This window comes from Rattus norvegicus, chromosome 16, assembly GCF_036323735.1.
Source record: "Rattus norvegicus strain BN/NHsdMcwi chromosome 16, GRCr8, whole genome shotgun sequence".
NCBI lineage: Eukaryota > Metazoa > Chordata > Mammalia > Rodentia > Muridae > Rattus > Rattus norvegicus.
Window position 1 is genome coordinate 25,545,314 of NC_086034.1, and position 20,599 is coordinate 25,565,912.

At 41.2% G+C, this 20,599-nt stretch overlaps 1 non-coding gene across 1 annotated transcript; it reads right to left on the reverse strand.

The window, feature by feature from the left end:
* Positions 1–11,573: 11,573 nt before the first annotated feature.
* Positions 11,574–11,707, reverse strand: LOC120097674 (small nucleolar RNA SNORA70). Its single transcript, XR_005495221.1, has one exon. It is a non-coding gene; the product is annotated as a small nucleolar RNA SNORA70 (small nucleolar RNA).
* Between the last annotated feature and the right edge of the window lie 8,892 nt (positions 11,708–20,599).

The following is a 20,599-nucleotide window of genomic DNA, read 5'->3' on the forward strand; positions in this document are numbered from 1 at the left end:
TGGAATTATGTTTGTGTGTCTCTTCTTTTGGGTTAGTTGAAAGATTACTTTCTTGCTTTTTCTAGGGTGTAGTTTCTGTCCTTGCACTGGAGTTTTCCATCTATTATCCTTTGTAGCACTGGATTTGTGAAAAGATGTTGTGTAAATTTGGTTTTGTTATGGAATAGCTTAGTTTCTCCATCTATGTTAATTGAGAGTATTGGTAGATACTGGGCTGGCATTTGTGTTCTCTTAGGGTCTGTATGACATCTGCCCAGGATCTTCTGGCTTTCATAGTCTTTGGTGAGAAGTTTGGTATAATTTTGGTAGGTCTGCCTTTATATGTTACTTGACCTTTTTCCCTTAATGCTTTTAATATTCTTTCTTTGTTTTGTGCCTTTGGTGTCAAACTATTATGTGGCAGGAGGATTTTCTTTTCCGGTCCAATCTATTTGGAGTTCTGTAGGCTTCTTGTATGCTTATGGCATCTCTTTCTTAAGGTTAGGGAAATTTTCTTCTATAATTTTGTTGAAGATATTTACTGGCCCTTGAAGTTTGGAATCTTCATTTTCTTCTATAGCTATTATTCTTAGGTTTGATTTTCTCATTATGTCCTGGATTTCCTGGATGTTTTGGGTTAGGAGATTTTTGCATTTTGTATTTTCTTTGATGGTTGTGTCAATGTTTTCTAAGATATCTTCTGCCCCTGAAGTTCTCTCTTTTTTGTCTTTTATTCTGTTTGTGATGCTTGTGTCTATGACTCCTGATCTCTCTCCTAGGTTTTCTCCAGGGTTCTCTCCCTCTGTGATTTCTTTACAGTTTCTACTTCCATTTTCCAGTCTTGGATGATTTTGTTCAATTCCTTCACCTATTTCATTGTGTTTTCTTGTAACTCTTTAAGGGATTTTTGTATTTTCTCTTTAAGGGCTTCTACCTGTTTACCTGTGCTGTCCTGCACTTCTTTAATGGTGTTATTTATGTCCTTCTTAAAGTCCTCTAACATCATCATGAGATGTGATTTTAAATCCAAATCTTGCTCTTCCGGTGTGTTTGGTATCCAGGACTTGCTGTGGTGGGAGAACTGGGTTCTGAAGATGCCAAGTGGCTTTGATTTCTGTTGCTTCATTTCTTTTACTTGCCTCTTGCCATCTGGTTATCTCTGGTGTTAGCTGGTTTTGCTGTCTCTGACAGTGGCTTGACCCTTCTGTAAGACTGTGTGTCAGTGCTCCTGAGAGACCAGCTTTCTCCCAGAGTGATCCAGGCACAGAGAGCTATGGTACAGGGTCTGCTCCAGGTACAGAAGGAAACCGAAGGGACCTTCCCTGGTTCTTACAGGATTGCTATGCTCTCTTTTCTGCACCTCTCAGGCTTGGTTCTTCTCCTTTTCTGGTATGGCAGTTCTTCTTCATCCTCTCTTGGTCCCCTTGCCATTGAATCCTGACGTCCCACTGCTGTCTCCCTGTCCAGCCATTGGCCACTGGCAACTTTATTTACCAGTCAAAATCAACTGGGAGCAGGGACCCTCAGCACCTTGCATGTAGATTCTGGTGTAATCTTGGGGAGCCATCTCTTCAGCCCTATTTACTTATCTTTTGTTTCATTTGTGTGTGTGGCTGTGTGATACATGCATGATCCTGTGGAAGAGGTTGTCAGACTCCCTGTAACTGGAGTTACAAACAGTTGTGAGCTGCCATGTGGGTGCTGGGAACTGAATCTAGGTTCTGTGGAAGAGCAGTCAGTGTTCTCAACCACTGCGTTACCTTAAGCCCCACATCAGAATTATAAATCTTTGACATGTTAGGTATAGAATGGTAGTTCATTGTAGTTTGTATGTATATATATAACATATGTGCATGTATATGTATATGCATGCATGTGGAGTTCAGAGGTCAATGTCAAGTGTCTTCCTCAACTATTTTTCCACTACATATATGTGTGTGTGTATAATATATATTTATATATATGAATGTATTTATGTATATATTTACCAATATATAAATGTATGCATGTAAATTATGTATTTATGTATATAAATATATATAATATATGTATACATTAAATAGATATTTAAAATCTTTTACAGAGGATTTTAAAACTATTTTAATTTATGTGTGTCTGTATCAGTGGGTGCCATAAATATGTGGGTCTCAGCAGAGGCCAGAAAAAGGCATCAGATTCCCTGAAGCTGGAGTTACAGGTGCTTGTGAGCCACCTAATGCAGAAGCTGGAAATTAATTTTTGTTCTCAAGAAAAGCAGTAATCACTCTTACCAACTGAGCCATCTCTCTAGTCCAGTGTTGCTGTTTGTGCAAAGCTTTTTCTCTTTGGTCATATAGTCATCAAACATCCACCCCACCTCCCCCAGCGGATCTATGTGGGAAAGTCTCTCAAACATGTTTTCTGTTGCAACAAAACAAAACAAAACAAAACAAAACACCTTCAATCTTCAAGGACTGTTGAGTTCACATTCAGAGGTCTTGCTCTTGATGGGTTAATAGCATTGGCTTTAGAACTAATTTAGAACCCCAGTGCAGAAAAAGCTGGGGTTCAGAGAGCTGGAGAAGAGTAAGAGGGAATTAGAAGACAATCTTGCTTAGTGTTCATGGATGCTTTGGGCAACAGCAAGAATTATTATTGGCTACTTTGATTATCACTTTATTATCGTAAACAATTTTAAAACTTAGTTTTTTTCTTTGAGCCTCATTGAAATTATGCTTTAAGTTTGTATTTGTTATTCTATTTCTCAATGCAATGAATTTTAACAATCACTGTCCAGGGAGCTTTTGATTGCCATCTGATCAACTAACAATGAGCCAATCCCAAATACTCACACACACACACACACACACACACACACACACACACACACACCACACCACACACATGCAAAAACACACCACACACACACACACACATACATACACAAACCCCACATACCACACACAAACATACACACACATACCACACACACATACATATACACATACACACACAGACACATACTACATACACACACACACACACAGATACAGACCACACACATACACACATACACAAACACACACCCCACACACCCCCCCACACACAGATACAGACCACACACCCCACACCACACACACATACACACTCAGACAGACACACAGACACACACACACCCCACATACCACACACACACCCCACATACCACACACACACACACACTCTCTCCCCCACATACACATCTACACACACACACACACACACACACAGATACAGACCACACACATACACACATACACAAACACACACCCCACACACCACACACACACACACACAGATACAGACCACACACCCCACACCACACACACATACACACTCAGACAGACACACAGACACACACACCCCACATACCACACACACACCCCACATACCACACACACACACTCTCTCTCTCTCCCCCACATACACATACACACACACATACCACACACACACACACACACATACACATACACTCTCTCCCCCACATACACACACACATACACATAACCCCCACACATGATTTATTTATGAAGTAGTGTTTACTTTAGCCCAAGTTGTTTTCAAACTTGCTATGTGGGAGGATGATGTTAAATTTCACATCCACTTCTTGAGTGGAGGAATAACAGCCATGATTGATTCGAGTTTTCATACATTCTAAGCAAGAAGTCCATCAGCTGACTTTAATCCCCATCCTGACTTAACTATATAAATATTTTTACAAATATTTAACCTGTGTAATATACTTAATTTCTTTTATTAATATAAACATAACTTTTGATTCAATATGAATAAGAGGTCATTTATTCTGAACAAAACATGAACCACCATATCTGGTAACATGGATTCAATTTGCCCTGAATAACATGTTGCACTGTGAAGGTGGTTACACAGACTTTATGCTGGGGGCAGTCATAAATAAGAACATCCGCAAAGACATTGGTGGGCATACAGATAGTTCCAGAAAAGCAGAAAATCTCTGGATTACGATTGGAAAACATGATCACCAGTATTCATTCACCTGTAATGGAGTCGAGGGCTTGCCTGTAAATGGTGATCTGCCCCTATTCTCATTCCCCTGTTGCTGGGACAGGCACTATGGGCTTCATGGCAGTTGGAACTTCAGCTCTAGTTATGGGGTACAAAAACTTAAGAAAACCTGAATACTCAAGTAAACCTGGTCCATCTAAAAAATCTGCTTCTGGTTTGGAGGATCAGTTGGATTCCTTAGCTGAGGTTATCTTTCAGAATTGAAGAGGAGTCAACCTCTTTATGAAACAAGGATGTCTCTGTGTGGTACTGGGGGAAATTTGGTGCTTCGATGACAATAATCAGGGACAATTAAAGTTTAGCCATGGTCATAAATAACCTTAGAAAGAAAGGAAGGAGGGAAGAAAAAAAGGAAGGAAGGAAGGGAGGAAGGAAAGTAGGAAGGAAGGGAGGGGGAAGGAAGGAAGAAGAGAGAGAGAGAGAGAGAGAGAGAGAGAGAGAGAGAGAGAAAGAAAGAAAGAAAGAAAAAGGAGATATCAAGAATCTAACAACTGGTCCCATCTTTGTTCTCCTATCTCCATGGCTAACTACTCTACTTACAGCCATGACTAGGGGTTACTATCCTATTTTGCGTTACTATATATAATCTTTTTGCTTCTAGCTTTCACTATTGAACCATGCCTGCTAAGCTTCCCACTTAGCTATATAAAACAGAGAATAAATTCTGTCATAACAATAGTGCTAAGACAATACTGTAACCTTCTGCACCCCCACCCCCCCATAAGTCCACGATTTGACTCACACTCACAGAACCAGTGGGGAATGTAACAGGTCCACACACCATAGTAGGCACAAATGATGCCATGATGGCAGTAGCTAGCATTCAGGCCTTAGAGCTCAGCCTGTAGACAGCACCCCTTGCCAGAACAAGAACAAAATCCTAATGCATTGGAGTCCACAGTTCTAGGAAAGTCCCACAGTGTGCTAACCTTGCTTTTCGGCTTCCGTAGTTCTGCTTCTGGCTAACTGTTCTTACTAACTTGGGTGTGACAGCCCGTGACACGTTTTTTGTGTTTCAAAACTCATCCTAAAAAGGGCTCAGAACTTCACTGGGATCCTGAATACTCAGTGTAGTTGCTGGTTGGCTAATAAAGACTTTCTATTGGCTGGAATCCGTGTCCATGTGGTCTTCCTTGATGGATACCTCCCAATACCAGCAACATAAAAGAAAAGTTCAGTGAGGGGTTGCAATATGAGGAAAGAGAAGGACCTACAAGAGGACAGCTGGGGTGGACAACAGAGGAAGAAGAGAATGAAAAAAAAACATAATTGGATATGTGTATGAAAATTCCATAATGAACCCCATTACCTTGTCTGCTAGCTTAAAAAACCCAATTTTTCAAGGTTATTAAGAATATCTACAGAACCACACTACATTGTAAAATGGGGGAAAGGATATCAACTTGGAAGGGACTCTTTGGGTGAGCTTTTGGGGAGCAGAAGGGAGTGGTTGATGGTGGATGGATGTGATCAAGATCAAGACGGATGTTTACAAGGATGAAACTGTTAAGGAATTAACACGAGATAGTGTATTAAACTACTAGATTCAAGGGCTGAGTGTACTGACACACACCTTTAATCCCAGCCCTCAGGAGGCAGAGGCAGATAGGTCTCTATGCGTTTGAAGCCAGAATGGTCTACATAGTGAGTTCCAGGACAGTCGGCGCTACATGGTGAGACCCTGTGTCGCAAACAAACAAACAAACCAACCCCCATTCCATTCAAAACATCCAAAGACAATTCCAGGTTAGATTTTGCTTCCTACTTAACAAAATTTCCCAAATAAACCTAATGAGAACCAAAATAGGAACTATTAACATGAAATACATTTTAAATAATATTTGCTGCAGATTGTTTTGTGGTTAGGTTGGGATTCCCACACATAAACGTAAGAAGGTTTTCACGGGTCTTAACTGGCTTCGGGAAAGTGGCCTTATCGCTTTAAACAGAACACAGATCCATTTGGTATCGCAGCCATGGTGTCTTGGGTCGTCAACTTTCTTTCCACTCTACTACAAAGTCACATCCGAGGGATCCTGGGGCATTTAGTGCTGTTCTTAGGAGTTGGTCTCATACCTGGGACTGTAGAGGATTTAGCGTATACAGATGAAGGGTTTACTGCTCTCTGTGCAGCTGGTGAACACACAAAGGACCTGTGATGAGAGGAACCTGTGCCTTTGAACCCAGCAAGCCTTTCCCCCTTGTAGCTCCTTGCAGCGTTCATTTTATTCACAAGTTGAAAATCGTACGTGATGGGAGGAAAAGTACATGATGTAATTGTGCTATTCTGCTGGGATGTGGCTCCAAACAGATAGGCAAAGAACTTCATGTAGATTAGGGTTTGGGGGAGGCAGAGAACAGTACAGTGACCCTAGGAGGAATAGGGCAAAGCGACCAGGGAGAACAGGAAGAAATGACTACTCAATCCCACTTCACTTGATAATGCTTTCTTGGGCTAGTTCTCCCCCTAATGCACATCCTGGTTGAGGTTCAAAGGTCAGGTTCTGAGTGAAGGAGTCAGAGTACTTTCCTAAGTTTGGATTCTGGGCAGTTAGACATGAGAGCTTTGTTGTCGTATCTGGAAAAGAAGTTCTACTTCGAGAGGAATCCAATTCCCAGAAGGATGTCTGCTTTGGGCCACTTTCACAATCAACACAAGTAAGTAACCTCTGGGGTGGGGGGCGGGGGTTGCAATTACTGCCTGTCTTTGAGAAACTAGAGCTGCTATCTGGGTCACTTTTCCTGAGGACGTGGGCTCCTGATTCTTTTCTCCTTCCTTTTCCCTATTGTGTTCACAGGAGACTTTGGTCTCAAGTTTTCATTTTACTGATCTCTTTGTTGTAGAGCAAACAAATACATATATTTTAAAGGCAGGTTTATTGGGAAGCTACTCTTCCATCAACAAGTTCATTGGCCCCAAGGACCAAGGCTAATGAAGTCACTGTGGGGAAGGGGTACAGAGAGGAGAGGGAGAGAGAAACAGAAAGGGGCACGTGCGCGCACATGATCGAGAGACACAGAGAGAGAGAGAGAGAGAGAGAGAGAGAGAGAGAGAGAGCAATTTATATTTTAAGTACCTCAAAACTTCTTTGTTTCTAGGCATAGAATAATCTGTTCAGTTGAGAAGTGGCAAGTTCCGTAGCAACTGAAAATGTGTATTTCTCCCAAGGCACTTTAACCTGGGCCCTACCATGAGAGGCTGGCAGGAGGGAGGGTGTCCATCATGCCTTCAACAGCCCTAAGAGGCTGCAGAAGCCTAACCCACACCCATACCTGGGAAATCTTTTCTGAAGCAAGGATCGCATGTGGAGGTGGTCTTGGCACTAGGAGACTCAGAGAAAAAGAATCAAGCCAAGGGACAGGGAAATAGGCAGCAATCCCTTCAGAAAATTAACGGTAAATTGAAATGTTTGCCTCTTTGGTATTTGGGCAGGGAAAACAGTAAGAAGTCAGTTCATTTTGCCTCCCCTCCTTTTCCTCTTTTCAAAAATAATCCAGCAGCTTCTCCCATTTATCCAGTATGGGTCAAGATTTACCTCTAGACATTTCTGGAGAAGATTCCAGAAGTCCATTCTAAATGTGCCTAGAAAGGTTTCCCTGGGCTAAAACTCTGCGGTAACTTCCCGCGCTCAGCTTGTTTGCTACCTGACAGCTGCTTCTGCTGCCTCCGTGGTGCCCAGTCCCCTGCAGATATGAGACAGGCTAATCCATCCCTGTGGCTCACATAGTGACCTGAAGTAACCCCAGAAGCTCACTGTGTGTTTGGATAGCACAGAGATAAGATAAAGAAAAGGACATGAAGCAACACCCCCGAAAAACATGGTCCAGTGACCTAGTATTCAAGCACTGACCAAGCCCGACAGCGTGGAACACTTTACCAATGGTATTTTTCTTACCACCAGTCCCTTCTGCCCTAATTACTCCTGGCTGCAGACTCAGCAGAGACAAACCACAGCTGGACGGCAGTATTTTCCGCTGCAATGTTCCTCATGTAATCAAAAGCAACTGTGGCAGACTTCCTTTTCCCAGATAAAGCAGTGCCAAAAACTGACATCCTTTCCGGGGTCCATTCCCCAGCTCGAATCCTTTCCCGTACAGGTATCGTATTTGTGGACCGAAAACTCAGTGCTGTCTGTTGGTTGGACACATTTCAAATGCATAACTCTTAAACTGCTTTTTATTTACCTGAAAAAAATTCACACACACACACACACACACACACACTCAAGAATTAAAAGGTCCGCCAGGGGATACAGTGAAAAGATGTTCTACATTCTCTGGGTTGGCACTTCGTCTAGGCTCCGCCCCAGCTACTTGACAACAGCCAGGTGTGACTGACTATAAAAGGGGCTTCTTGCCCCCTCCTCCCTCTCTTGTTCTTGCTCTCTTCTCTTCTTGCCCTCCTTCCCCTCTCTCCCCACCCCACTTCCCCACTCTATCCTTGTGCTCATGGCCAGCCTCTACCTCTACTCCTCCACCTCTCTCTCTCTCTCTCTCTCTCTCTCTCTCTCTCTCTCTCTCTCTCTCTCTCTCTCTCTCTCTCTCCTTCTCAACTCCCCTCCCCATGCCCTGAATAAACTCTATTCTATACTATACTGTCCTGTGGCGGTCCCTCAGGGGGAAGAGATTCCCACAGAGGCACCCTTCCCCCACCAAACATAGTCCTTCTGTCTTTCCTTTTATAAAACCCAACACTTTGTCCTCAAATGATCAGGAACCCTGACCTAGAAGCACTTACTTTCAATCCCGGGTCTCTATAATCTGAGAATTCTAGTAGGAATGGCCAATGCATTTAAAATATGCATAGTCCTTTGAGCTCCTATGGACAGATAAGATTATTGTCTTTCTTCATCTGCTTTTTCACATAACGCAGTAACCTCCAGGTTCATTCATATTGCCACACATGACAGGCCTGCCTTCTTTTTATTACTGACTAGCATTTCCCTGGTAATGGAAACATAAAGACACATGCATGTTCACCACATTCATTTTATCTGCTTCTCTATTGATGGGCCCTAGAATTGATTCCATCCCGTGACTATTGTGAACGGTGTTTTAATAAACGTGGGAGTGTAGGTATCTCCTAAACACACTGCTTTCATCTCCTTTGATATAAACCAGATAGACAATTGCTGAGTCATGTGATTATATATTCTTTTGTGAATGGGTGGACTAAACTGTATTCCTATCAGGAGTGTGTAAGCTCTCCCCTTTCTCCCAAATACTCACTCGGACTCAGTGTCTGTCTGTGTGTGGTGTGGGGGGTGTGGTGTGTCTGTGTGTATGCAGGCGTGTGTGCGCCATAGCGTGCATGTAGAGGTTAGAGGACAACTTCAGGAATCTGTTCCCACATTCAGCCTTGTGGGTCCTGGGGACAGAATGCAGCCCATTGGTGTTGGTGGCACATGCCTTTATGTGCTGAGCCGTCCCAATGGCATAGTTTGCCTTTTTCTGTAACAGCTGTTCTGACAGTTGTGAGATGTCATCCCACCACATCTGAATCTACACCTTGGATCACAGAAATGGAAAATAAAATAGATTTTTCTGGGGCTGATGTGGTTAGTGAGAGTTGGAAAGGCTCTGCTAAAGGATATAAGATTTCAGTGAGGCAGGAAGATTAAGTAAGCTATTGTACAACATGGGAGCAGATTAATGTGTTGTACTTGAATAAAATCTCAGGATATTGGAAACATTTTACAAAAATTTTAAATATGAGAGGTATTTCATTTGTAAGTTAGATAGGCCTAGTCATTCCATTGTCTCTCTCTGTGTGTGTGTGTGTGTGTGTGTGTGTGTGTGTGTAGATATAGATATATTTGACATATCATGTTGCACATGATAAATACATGCAGCTTTGTCAATATAATAAACAAACACCACACACACACACATACACACACACACACACAAACATGTAGGCCTTGATTTTTCTAAACCTACTTTTAATAAGGGTTCTTAAATGGTTTAACCTCCCTTCTAGCCTACCACCCACCAGAGGTAGTAGAAAAGGAAGGTTATTAGGATATGGGGGAAGTGGATCTGCTCAGAAACAGTTCTTTGGAACAAATCCAATCCGCGTTGTCAGGATATATAGTAGCCGTCTAGCTCAGTAACGTCAGGATAGCAAACACAAATCAGCAGTGGTGGCTCAACCCAGCAGAAGTAGACAGGCCTCTGCCGAATCAGCACAAGTCAACAGGAGACACCAGGACGAGCAGGGATGCCAGGAGAAGTTCTCTGCAGTGCCTTTTCCAAAGAAGTGAAGAGCAGTTAAGGCACAAGACTAAGAAGCATTGCAAAGCTGGCTGTGCAAGCCTGGTCACGCTGGGTCCTTCTCATACTCCTGCAAACATCACGTGTCCTCCCATGGGTCTTCCCTCAGCTGACATCACTCTGCCAATCTGCTAGAGTGTACAGAAGTAACAATAACCATTAAGGAATGGCGAGGCGTACCAATACAATACCATCGGTGTTGTCCACCATCTTTTGGGTCCTTCTTAACACATGTCCTTCCGTGTGTTTGCTTTAGCAAAACATCTTTTTCACCTGTGTCTGCTTCAGGAGAACACACCTTCACATGTCTGCCGCAGCAAAACATCCAACAAATCATCTTTTTCTAAATAAGAAATCACTCCTTTAATTTTTGTCTTTATTGTGGATAAACAAAGATACTTTAACCTAATGAAGTTTCAGGCTTTGATTTTTGTTATGGCTTCTGGGTCATTTTATACTCAAGAATGCCTTATCAACTCCAAGAATATCCTTTTGGTTGTTGCATTTTCTTTCAGCATATTTATGATTTTTTAGTGTTAGGTCAGGTGGAGTTTGTTTGTTCGTTTATTTATTTATTTGTAAGACATGAAATGACGGGGATTGGAGAAATGATAAGAGAAGCTAAGTGCCCGTGATGCTCTTCCAGAGGTCCTATGGTTTGGTTTCCACCACCCATACCAGGTGTACCACAGCTTATCTAACTCCAGTTCTGTGGGGTCTGATACTCTCTTCCAGGGTCCACTGATACCCACAGCCGGCACAGGTACATGCGTGTGTACTTACTTACTTACACACACACACACACACACACACACACACACACACACACACACACATATAATACACATAAATAAAAATTAATTTTTCAACTAGATCTGAGATTAATTATTGAACATGACCTGGTAGGCTGCAACCTAGAATGGTGGAAGCCCTCAGGAGTGCAGGACCTACCATTTGTGCAGGGGCCCACACTGGGGACCTATGGGACCCTATAGCCATCAAGGATGCGCTGCTTCTCAGCTACCAGGTCTTCAGATTCATCTGCGTTTGGCGTGGTGAGGTCCTAGTTCTTTGAGGTGTGGATCTTCTAAAAGAGAACATAAATCATACAGTCCTTATAGTGGACAGGATGATCTGGCCAGTGGGAATCCTGGCCACTGCCCTGGGGCTTCCCAAAGGCAACAGACATACCTACCTGTCTAGTGGCCAGACTAGGACAGCATTGAGATCAGAGACATGGATATTACCCAGAAAACAGTCTCCAAGGTTCCTTAGGGCAACCCCTGTAGGCAAAGGTTGAATGCACTCCCAAGTAGGCTGCAGCTCACGGTCATTGCAGACAAGGCCCCTGTGCAGAAAGGGACTGGTTTGGCTTACTTGGTAGCAGATAAAAATAAAATCTTCTTTAAAATGTATGAAGTAGTGATAAATTTGCTTTTCTGTGTGGCTAACAATTATTCAAAGAGCACATATTAACTAATATATTTTTTTTTCGGATTTGAGGACTGAACCCAGGGCCTTGCACTTGCTAGGCAAGTGCTCTACCACTGAGCTAAATCCCCAACCCCAATATATTATTTTCTAATGGTTTGAAAAGCCATCCTCTTAAATATGCGTACTAACCAGATAAGCATATGCAGTAGTTAGGTATGTATTGCCTGGTTTTGGACTGTTGCTTTATCTTTTCACCCACCAGGCAATACTGTTTTTATTACATTGCTTGATCTTAATGCTTGGCAAAGTTTATCCTTGTACTCTACTCTTATTCTCTTAGAACCTTTCCTCTTAATCTTATTTAATTTTCAAGTGATTATAGAAACATGTGCATAGTTTTCTTTTTGAAAGTTTTCATCCAAATTGTGGACTAATATTCTATTTCTTCATCTTTTCTGTTCCAAATAGTCATTTCAATGTGTTTTTTATTGGATATTTCATCTACTGACATTTCAAATGGTATTTCCTCTCCCCGTTTCCCCTCTGGAAATCCCCTGTCCCATCGTCCCTCCCCCTGCTTCTATGAGTTGCTCCCTCACCCACCCACCTACTCACGCCTCCAAGCCTGGGCATTTCCCTGCACTGGGGCATTGAGTGTTCCCAGGACTAAGGGCTTCTCCTGCCATTGATGTCCGACCAGGGCATCCTCTGCTGCATATGAGGCTGCAGGCATAGGTCCCTCCAACTGTAGACTTTGGTTTAGTTCCTGGGAGCTCTGGCGGGGGGGTCAGGTTAGTTGATTGTTGATCTTCCTATGATTTACAAACCCATTCAGCTCTTCAGTCCTTTCACAAAGTCCTCCATTGGGACCCTGTGCTCAGTCCAATGGTTGACTGTGAGTATCTACCTCTGTATTTGTCAGGCTCTGGCAGAGCCTCTAAGGAGACATCCATATCAGGCTCCTGTCAGCAAGCACTTCTTGGCATCTGCAATAGTGTCTGGGTTTGGTGTCTGTATATGGGATGGATCCCCAGGTGGAGCAGTCTCTGGATGGCCTTTCCTTCAGGATCTCTTCCACACTTTGTCTACATATTTCCCTCTGTGAGTATTTTTGTTTCCCCTTCTAAGAAGATCTGAAGCATCCACACTTTGGCCTTCCTTCTTGTTGAGCTTCATGTGGTTTGTGAATTGTATCTTTGGCATTCCGAGCTTTCGGTCTAATATCCACTTATCAGTGAGTGCATACCATGTTTATTCTTTTGTGATTGTGTTACCTCACTTAGGATGATATTTTCTAGTTCCATCCATTTGCCTAAGAATTTCATGAAGTCATTGTTTTAAATAGTTGATTTAATAGCTCCATTGTGTAGATGTGCCACACTTTCTGTATCCATTCCTCTGTTGAAGGACATCTGAGTTCTTTCCAACTTCTGGCTATTATAAATAAAGCTGCTATGAACATAGTGGAGCACGTTCTTTGTTATATGTTGGAGCATATTTTTAGGTGTATGCCAAGGAGTGGTATAGCTGGGTCCTCAGGCAGTTCAATGTCCAATTTTCTGAGGAACCTCCAGACTGATTTCCAGAATGGTTGTACCAGTCTGCAATCCCACCAACAATGGAGGAGTGTTCCTCTTTCTCCGCATCCTCTGTCACCTGCCAGCATCTGCTGTCACCTGAGTTTTTTGATCTTAGCCATTCTCACTGGTGTGATATGGAATCTCAGGGTTGTTTTGATTTGCATTTCACTTATGACTAAAGATGTTGAACATTTCTTTAGGTGTTTCTCAGCCATTCGGCATTCCTCAGCTGTGAATTCTTTGTTTAGCTCTGAACCCCATCATTTAATAGGGTTATTTTCTCCCTGCAGTCTAACTTCTTGAGTTCTTTGTATATTTTGGATATAAGCGCTCTATCTGTTGTAGGATTGGTAAAGATCTTTTCCCAATCTGTTGGTTGCCGTTTTGTCCTAACAACAGTGTCCTTTGCCTTACAGAAGCTTTGCAGTTTTATGAGATCCCATTTGTCAATTCTTGATCTTAGAGCATAAGCCATTGGTGTTTTGTTCAGGAAATTTTCTCCAGTGCCCATGTGTTCGAGACTCTTCCCCACTTTTCCTTCTATTAGTTTGTCCTCTCAGCTTTTCTAACTCTGCCCCTTACCCTAAACTCTTACATCTCATGTGCTTCCCTCCCATAGCTTCACCGAATTTCAGCTCTATGTTCTCTTGCTCCTTGCTCTTGCTCTACTTAGCCTGTACTCTTTGTCTTCTCCCCTCTCATAACTTGGTCCAGTTTGTAAGCCAGGGTCATTCACTTCTTTCTTTCTCAGCTCTGGACTCTCCTAGATGCCTCTGGCTGCACTTTCTCCTATGTCCTTAGTTTCTGCATGCATGCAGGAAGGAAACATGAATGGAAGGAAGGAAGGAAGGGAGGAAGGAAGGAAGGAAGGAAGGAAGGAAGGAAGGAAGGAAGGAAAGACTTATTTTGGCTCATAGTTTCTAGAAATTTCAGTTCATTATAGAAGGGAGCGTAAGGCAGAGCAGAGTACTTCCCAGCAGGTAAAGTGGACACAGATTGTTGTGGGAACCAGTGGTGCGGTGCAAGGATCTACATCTGCCAGCTGGTCCCAGCTTCCAGAGTTCCTCAAACCTCCTCAAATAGTGTTAACATCTGGGCACCAGGCATTAAAGAATATATCCTATGTGAGACATTTCATATCTGAATCATAGTGTTTAATGTGATACAGTATTAAATGATTGTCTAAGGGTTTTCTGATAGGTAATGTTATCAATGTATATAATTTTAGCTTTTCTTCCTTTCTATTATTTATATAGCTATTAAAATGCTTTCCAAATTATATGAACCAGAATTACCAGAACAACAAAAAGATATTGATGATGAGAGAAATCCTTGGTTTTCCTCTGACATGAGAGGTATAAGATGCTGAGATTGTGTGTGTGTGTGTGTGTGTGTGTGTGTGTGTGTGTGTGCACGCTTGTGTGTATATCACAGAGATATATACAATTTTGCTTTGTTTTGTTTTGGCTTGGGTTCGGTGTTTGAGTTAAGGTCTCAGTCTATAAAACCCAATCTAACCTCTAATTCGCCTCAGTTCTCCTGTCTCAACTTCTCAAATGCTGGGATTACAGGATTGAGTCACCAGACCTTGCTTAATAAAATATTTTTAGGTTAAAAGTGTATATATTGATTTCTACTTTATTGAGAGACATCCCAGAATTAGAGACCAGATTTAATATTTGTTTGTTTGTTTATTTTGCATTGCTGGAAATTGAACCAACAACTTGGGTATGTTAGATGTGCTCCCTCACTGAACTAGCTGTATCTTCAGATTGGGTACTAAATTTTAATTGGCTTTTATATTTATGGAGTTAATTATAAGGTGTTTTGCTTTGCTGCCATTTCTTCTAAATTTTGGTAAGGTTTCCTGATACACTCCCAAACACAGTGATTACATCCATATTTGCAGTTACTAAGGAGTCTGAAGAAGCATTGCAGCTCAAGGCCTGACTAGTCCTGGCTGAGCTGTAGAGTGGGTTCAAGGCCACTCTGGGCAATTCAGAACTCATCTCAAAATTAAAACAATAAAATGAAAGCTGATGGTAGAGGATTTGGTATATATGCAACTTTAGAATCAACCAATGACACCAGGATAAAAAGGAAGTCTTTCCTAATCATTCTGTGAAACCAACTGGAGAAAGTCCTTTTGAGAATTATTTCTTTTATAGTAATTTATTATATTTAAGTTTTGTCTCTTGAAGTGATTTAAAGATTTGGGTTTTTTTAGTTATTCATTTTTTGAGGTTCTTAAATTTGTTTATATAGAATTTAGCACAATATTTCTTGTGATTATTTATGATAATTTTTAAGTCTCTATATCCATGGTTATTTTCCTAACAACTCTTTATTTTGTGAGTTTATGTATTTTATTTTTCATATGATTATGCTGTAACTGTGGTGGCTTGAATGAGAATGGTCACCATAATCTCATATATCTGAATACTTGGCCCCCGGTTTGTGGAACTGTTTGGGAAGGATTGGGAGGTGTGTCCTTGTTGGGAGAGGTATGACCCTGGGGGTGGGCTTAGCGGGTTCAAAAGACTTGTGCCATACCCAATGTCTCATACTTGTGTATCAGGATGTGAGCTCTCAGCCACTGCTCCAGTTCCTGCCTACTGCCATGCTCCCCGTCATGATAATCATAGACTCCTATGCAAGAGTTTACTTAATTCAGATAAACTCTTTGTACTATAGTTTGCAGTCACGGTAGCTTATCAAAGCAATAGAAAAGCAAGTAAGGCCTAACCTTTATATTTAGTTATTTATTAGTTGTGTTTTTCTTTTTCTTGATTCATTTTTATATTTATCTTTGTGATTTTTGTCTTTCTGTGAAGTTTAGGGTTTTGTTGTTTTTGTTGTTTGTTTTGTTTTGTTGTATTTTCTGATATCTTGAAGAGGTTTTATCCATTTCTTGTTTATTGAGATAAGTTTTTAGAGGTATGAATTTTTTTCTAAGTATGGTTTTCATTGAATTCTGTGAGTACTAACATGTGGTGTTTATGTTATTGCTATTTCTGAGGAGTTCTATAGAGTTTACTTTTCTCTAAAACACTGAAGTTCTGACTTTATCCTGAAGGTAATAGGATAAGACTTTGTCTTAGTCTTTGGTCACTGCTACAGCAAAGTGTCTTAGAATAGAATAGGTAACTTTTCAACAATGGAATCTACTGTTATTGCTTCTGAAGATTGGGAAGCCCAAGGTCAAGGCTGGAGTGCAGTGGGTTTCTGAGAAGAGCTGCTCTCTTCCATAGATGTTGTGTCTGTTGGGTTCTCACATGGAAGTCTGGCAAAAGGTACCAAAAGGCTTTCCCTATCCCCTTCATGAGAATGCTAATCCCATCCCTTCTCAGAAAAAGTAATAGAGCCATATGATATAAACACCTCCTCTACTTCCTAATACCATTAACTAAAATGAGAGACATTTAGTGTGAGAGGTTTTGTAAAGACAAAGCATTTAAGCTTGGTTTTCCTCAGGAGAGTGATGTCACAATTATGAGCTACATGTTGTATTCCAATTAAGGTACAGAAACTAGACATTCAAACACAAGGGACAGGCAACTATATATCAAGTGAAAGATAAACAATGCCTCAACTGATGTCAATAGAAAAGGGGCTGAGGATAAGAAGGTTCCTCTGGAGACCGCATTCATTAAACATATAACTAGAAGGAGAGTAAGGGGACGATCAAACTATTCCCAAGTGAACAGCGAGGGTTCAATGACATGCACTGAAGTACAAATATAAGAGGGACATCACGATTGTCAGGCAGACTGTGACAATGTACACCCTCACGATCCCTGTACATATAACCACACCAATATGTACATGTGCGGTACTGGAAAGGTCACTGACATGTAGCCACAGATGGTAAGCAAATATAGTATCTTCATGTTTCCTCAATTGTTTGGATTGTTATTACAAAATACTGTGTGAATGTAAGAATGTAGTCTTACAGCCCCTGAACCTGGAAAGTCCATCGTTAGAGTAGTAGTCAAGTTGACAAGCGCTAATTTACGGGCTCATGAACAATGCTTTCTCTCTGTTTCCTCACATGGGGACAGAATGAAAAAGCTCAGAGAGCCTTGACCCTTCTTGTGTCTCTCCTCTGTTGAGACCTCTGCCTCTGGTCCTTTTTGGAGAGAACATTTGGAGACATATTAGTGCCTGCAAAGGATGTCTTCATTTAGTGTTATCTCTGTATTTTTAAATAAATGATTTAAAGAAGTTATAGATGTGTCAGACACAAACAGTTCCCTTAATTTAAACTAATTTAATGTTTTGAAAAACTTTCTCAAGATTTAAAATACTAACAAAATTTTGTGATATATTTAGATAAGCGGCACCAGTTAATGTTCATAATCACCCCTTTCCCTGTTGGAAGTAACAAAAACAGTATGTGGTCTACATCATCTGAGCATTTTCAAAAGAAGCAAAATGTAATATGCCAAGTACTCGATGTGCTGCTGACATTTAATAAATGTCAAAGAGAAAGAGAACATTTGTCACTGAAAGTGTAATTTGGATTTCAACCTTTTCATAGGATTGCTTTCTTCCCAAGATGTATTCACAAAAGTTCAAGATCCCCTTTTAAAAGGCCGGATGAGAAGAAAATATACAACTCCTCCCCTACAATAACAAAAGGATGATTGTTTTACAAAATCATGGAACAGAGTATTAATATATCATTAGCATTGACTACATACAAAACATAGTATGTTAGTTAAGACAGAGAACAGCTGACACAAGTTGTATTGAGCATTCTCACCATTAAGATGCTGACAGTTTGATAGGGGAGAAGAGACTTAAGAAACATCCTTAATATAAATGGATAATGTGATCGTTAATTTCAATTTTCAACTTGAAATCTGGAATCACTTGGGACTCTGGCCTCTAGGCATGCCTATGGGGGATTATCTTAAATAAGTTAATTGAGTTGGAAAGACCTGGCCACTGCAGGTGGCACCATTCCCTGAGCTAGAGTCCTGGACTAGAAAAAAGAGAGGGTGATCTGACCACAATGCTGGCAGCTGCGTCTTACCCCACCACAATGAACTGGATGACCTTCAACTACGGTACAAAATACACTCTTCTTAAGTTGTTTTTGTTGGATATTTTGATAAAACATCCAGGAAAAGCATTTCAGTGACTGGCAGTGGAAATGCAGTGAAACACAAAAATGCCATTCTGAGAGGGGATCACGTTCTATTCAGATGAGCTATATGTAAGTAAACAGTTTTGTATCTCTCATTGATCATCTCAACTATATCCATGTGGATATCGGTATTTATATCTCTACAGGTGAAGTTGCTGTCACATTCAAAGCAGGCATGAAAAGAAAAAATAAAAACCGTACATATGACAAAGGACACTATATGGTCCTCGAAGGTCTCTTTTGGCAATGATACTTTAGTGAGACCCAAGAGGAATTGCTAAATATGGTAGACATCTTGATTGTCAACTTTGACATCAACTCAGTGACACTTCTGAACAGATCTGTAAGGACATTTCTTGGGAGGATTAATGGTGTGGGAGAAAGGAAGTTTTGGCACCTTGTGGCCCAGACGTAAAGAAGTCCAAGGGAAAAGCTGTTGTTTTCGGTCTCCCTTTGCCCTATCCCGTTGCAGCTACTGCTGCTGGGATTGCTACTGCTGTGACTGCTGCAGCAGCAACTGCTGGACATCAGCTTCTTTGGACTTCTGATATGGACTAGAGACCAGTGGCTCTCCAGAATCCTCCAGGCTTTCAGTATCAGATTGGCACTATTGAGGTATCAAGTTTCATGGACCTAGCAGCTACCAAGTTCTTAGACACTGCAGTGTGAAGAGTTATGCTGAACTACCCAGTATATCATGAAAGCCAATATAATAGGTCTTTTAAATTATTTGTTTTTTCCTAGAGAATTCTGACTAATATACTCAGGAGATGACATGTGGAGAGCCTTGTAGGCAGTTAAAGGACAGTCTAGCAGGAGAACTTCAATGGGGATAGAGTACGGTGTTTTGGGACAAGATATGAGAAATGACTAAAAGATATGTCTAGAAAGAAAATTGAGATCAAATCACTACTCCTCAATGCCCCTGGCCTTGACTTTCTGTCCCTCAAGTTACTTAAGTATTTACCTGTAGTGTTAGTTGGATCAACGTACTTTATGCCAACTCATCTAATTATTTTATTAACTCAAGAAGGAAGACGAATGAACATTTCCTATCTTGGTACTTAGAAAATCTAAAACCCTTAGTGACATGTGGCTATAACACTTTTGAGTAGAACTAAGTAATCTGGGGATGCTCAGGAAACTATAAAGCTTTGACCTGACTCATTGTCCCCACAGGTTGAAGTAGAGCCAGCATGTCTATCTAGCACTGGCAAATACCTATGCCCCAAAACACAGCGATAGCTGCACTCAGTCTTGGTGGTTCCATCCATCTCCTATTCATTCTATGCTTTCTCTTGAGTGTAAAGTTTCCCATGTGCTATTCTATTAGAAGCCCACAGCATAAAATTTTGTATCACTATTTCTGTTGAGACTACAATATTGCTATGCATGGGAATCAGCTAGGCCCTTAGTCCTAGGGGAACCTGAAAAATACAGATTCAGAGAGTTGGGACCCATCTTATGAATGATGATAGCTCAGACATGACACTTTGTCAAATCTCCCCTGTTAATTCTAATAGGAAAAGCACCGAGAACATTGTTTTACTGGAACAGATAAGAGTTCAGCTGATATCACTTATTAACTTTGGTGGGGCTTTTTGTCTTTAGACTTTTTCCACCACAGGGAAAAACAACAACTACTGCTAGTAAGCTAGATAATTCTACAGAAAATTCCTCAATACCACTCCCTCATGCTGCTTAGGGTCTACTGGAGTCATGCACAAATCAGAGTTGGGAGTTAGGAAAAGGAATTTGGCCCAGAGTAACCTTCCATCCACTGGAATTTTTTAAACACTATTTTTCATGCCCAGTCTACAGTAAGAGACTTAGTCAGAATTCTTTATAAAGACTTCTAAGGCAAGAGTTAAATCAACATGACAATATCTCCCTTTTAATCATTACAGGAGGTTAAGACAGCCATTTTAACTTTAATGTCTAATATTTAGTGGAAGGCATTGCTGATTCTTTGGATTATGATAACTTTTCCTCAAAAGACTAAATGTAGTGGTTCTAGGAATGTACTAGGAATGTTTATGCGTTGGGACAGTCTTTTCCTTTGTAATGAAGATGAAAGGGAGAAAGGGAGCGCTAGCCAGGATCTATCCTGGGA